General features: G+C 28.7%; 1 long non-coding RNA gene across 1 annotated transcript; it reads right to left on the minus strand.

Annotated features, from left to right (window-relative positions):
* Positions 1-1,602: 1,602 nt before the first annotated feature.
* LOC132745833 (uncharacterized) lies at positions 1,603-2,733 on the minus strand. The gene is made up of 3 exons (XR_009627908.1): positions 2,653-2,733; positions 1,958-1,987; positions 1,603-1,644 (listed from the first exon to the last, which is right to left on the minus strand). It is a non-coding gene; the product is annotated as an uncharacterized LOC132745833 (long non-coding RNA).
* Between the last annotated feature and the right edge of the window lie 729 nt (positions 2,734-3,462).

Here is a 3,462-nt window from a genome sequence, read left to right on the forward strand (position 1 = left end):
TCTGTTTACAGCAATAACAATGTTATCAAAATAGTCAAATATCGATAGTGTATTTGAAAGTACGTTTTGAAAGAGTTTACGTAGAATAAAACCAATAAACTTTGCATATTGGTTAAATGATCATCTCTGTTTAAGTTACGACGAGTAATTGCAGACAGCTCGGGACAAGGTGTTTGTTATGTAAATATAACTTAATTTTATATGCTTTAAGAGGTGTGGACTTTGTTAAAAGCATCTGTAAAAGGTTTCATTTTAAGTGAAGATTTTCAATAAAATATGTAACATCACACTGAATGTCAAATACAGTAAAAACCATCAATAAAGACCCACAAAAGTTGTTTTAATTGCGAGGTGGTCTCAGTCGCAGATCTTTTTTGATTGCTTATATATTTTATGACCATGGTCTATTTTAGTAATTTTGTATCAATAAAAAATACATGTTACCCTACATGTACAAAATAAAAAATATGTTATAATATGTAATACCATTCTGATAAGAGCAAATCCTATTTCTGAAGAATTTTAATGATAACTTTTTCTGATTTTAACATCAATTATTATATGATGTACTTAATTCAACTATTCTATTAGAAAACAATTCTTTACAGGGTCAATCAAATAAAAGCAATATTAAACTACAATGACTCTAAAGTTTTAAACAATAACCCAATAACCCTATAATAAAAGTTGTTGACACCAAGTGAAATCAAGTGTCATGCCCGAGCATTTAAGCGGATAAAAACAATAAATTCATGATCTCGGTAGGTGTGACTATATCATCAGTGGTCTCAAAAGCGGGTACAAATAAAGGATAAAACAAAGAACTTAAAGTGGTCTTAAAAGTGAATAATCAGGATGGTCTTAATTCTGGATCATGTAATCATTGACATAAAGAGAGCAGAAAATTCCGTCCTTAAAAATGGTTTTAATAACGGGGTGGTCTTAATTCCAGTGTGGCATTAAGAAGGGATTCTACTGTTAATTTCATTAAATATCTCCGTTCGAAAAAATAAATTTGTTCGTTTCAACTGAAAATTATTTAGAATATCACTAAAGGATGAAAAGACATTAATGAGGAAAATTATTTTGAATAAACAAAAACCAGCACATATTCAACCCGCCATTTGAACTTGTCTAATGCTCATTTTATTGCTGAAGGCCATTATCAATTAGGCCACATGATTTATTTCGACCTTGTCGGAAGGTACAGACTGATGTTCACACAAATGACAACAGCTTTGCATGTTTGGTAAGGAAATGTTTTTGTTCTAGTATACTTACATACTTACTAAATTATTAACATGGATGTAAATATTTACTACTTCAAATGAGCGCTGACAGTCAAGAAAGTACCAGGATTCCAAATCAATTTCTGAAAAACAGCAATACCTCGTTAATGATATTTGACTTTGCATTCTATTATTGTTAAGCATTTTGGAAAAGAATCAGCACAAAATGTGCGTAGAATGGATACCTTATTATTTGCAAATATATAAAAACATTTAAATAATGATTGAAATTGTTTTTTTATTCTTAGGCTAAACATATATTAAGATATCTTTTGCAAATATGCATATTTCAAAATGCATTGTAAAAACGTACCGTGTTGAAGTTTTGTGAGTTGATTTTGATTTAGAATCAATTCTGAAAATTACAAACATAACAATTTAAAAATATGCTATTCAAAAAACATATAACGAATTTTAACATAAACCCTGCATTTTTTGTCAGTGAGATTAATTATTTTAAAGCAGATGTTGTATTATTTTCGAGCATTTTACATCGCCAGTACCTTTTTTCTAACCGCAGTTACTTTTTAGTGTAGTCTATATATTTAATATATAATGAGATGAATCAAATGAAAGAGGAAAAACTTTATTGTCAAGATTATTTTGCAATGTATGTCCAAGCTGTTTTATATTAACCGATATCATATAATGCTGTAATCGAGAATTACCTGTTTCTTTTCCATTATCAAAGTTCACGACTGAAAACAATTAGAAACAAAATATTTGAAACTCCATCTATGAAATTTCATAAACATAAACCAAACATAACTAAATCAAGACAATAATAATCAAGTACAACTAAACACACATATGCAAACCTACTTCATTGAATTAAAACTCCTTTACGTTTTAGTTAAACTTATAATAAAATTGATTTAAAGAACATCTGTAATCTTTTAATCACACATGTGTGATATAACTTTTTTCCCTTTAATCTGAAATATGAACGCTTAATATTGAACAAACATAATGCCTGAAAGATATTGTTCTTTGGTTTGTTATCTTGTCGAAGTTTTTTAGGTTATAATTCAAACAGTTTTTACGGTTTGATCAACCAAGAGAATAACTAATAAGAGACTCTATGCTTTTTCATTTCTGATAATGACAGTATAATTTGTAGACACGCGACTTTCATAGCAATTCAGCAACTCAGAACATAATTTGTCTGAATAGAAGAACCTTGCATTGTGTATGTTACAATTGGACTACACAGTTTAAATAGTTTTAGTTCGTATGAATGAAAGGCCGAACATTATTGTTCGGGATTTAAATTAATGTACGTACAAAAAGCGAGGATATGCTTTTTTTCTGTTCAAAAAACAAGCTGTAATTTCTGTTTAAATAATGCTTTAAATCAGCATACCTTTTGGGTTGTAAAAACAGTGCGTGAGTCCTTCAGATATTGTTGAAACGTCAAATGTTGGACAATTCTTGTCTGAATCCTGTATTTTTAAAGAAAATAATGTTTTCGTAGCAGTTTTTTTTTCAAATACCATTTTACATGAGTCAATCGTATTTTACAGATTATTAGTATCATTAACGCTTTTTATACAAAATCTGGATAGAATATAATGCGTCTTGTGAACAAAGACAATTTAAGACCACATGTGTACACCAATATATTACACACGACTGATTTTTAAAATTGTGCTTGCTAGAGGCATTTTTAGTACAAGTGTTATCTTGAATGATTTAACCTAATTAGGGTATGCTGAAGAGGATAAGGGTGGATACCAAGAAAAGAAAAAAAACTCTTCAAAATATCAAAGAAAAATGGCTTTTTAAAAGTATATGTTGTCAATAAAAGTATAATATTGATAAAAGTAAGACATGATTTATTTACATGTTTTATCATTATCTAACATTTGTTGAGTTTATACAATGCTTTTACTGATTTCATAATACTTTTTAGGTTGTATTAGATCAAAATATACCCAAATAATTGTACGCAAATAAAGTCAAAATGTCATACGAAACAATATTTTTTCCAAAGCAATTTTTTATCCAAATTTCACAGATCAATTGTATTAATACATACTGAAATTATCTCAATGATCTCTTTGATACAGATATGTCCATTTGTTTGCAACCCCATATACGTCACATCTTAACTCATGATTTTTTGAAACGGGTGAACGAATTTTTGCCAGGCAAGTGGTTTTTTTTGTTATTT

The sequence above is a fragment of the Ruditapes philippinarum genome, unplaced genomic scaffold (genome assembly GCF_026571515.1).
Source record: "Ruditapes philippinarum isolate M1 unplaced genomic scaffold, ASM2657151v2 ctg1753_1_1_1_1, whole genome shotgun sequence".
In the NCBI taxonomy this organism is placed as follows: domain Eukaryota; kingdom Metazoa; phylum Mollusca; class Bivalvia; order Venerida; family Veneridae; genus Ruditapes; species Ruditapes philippinarum.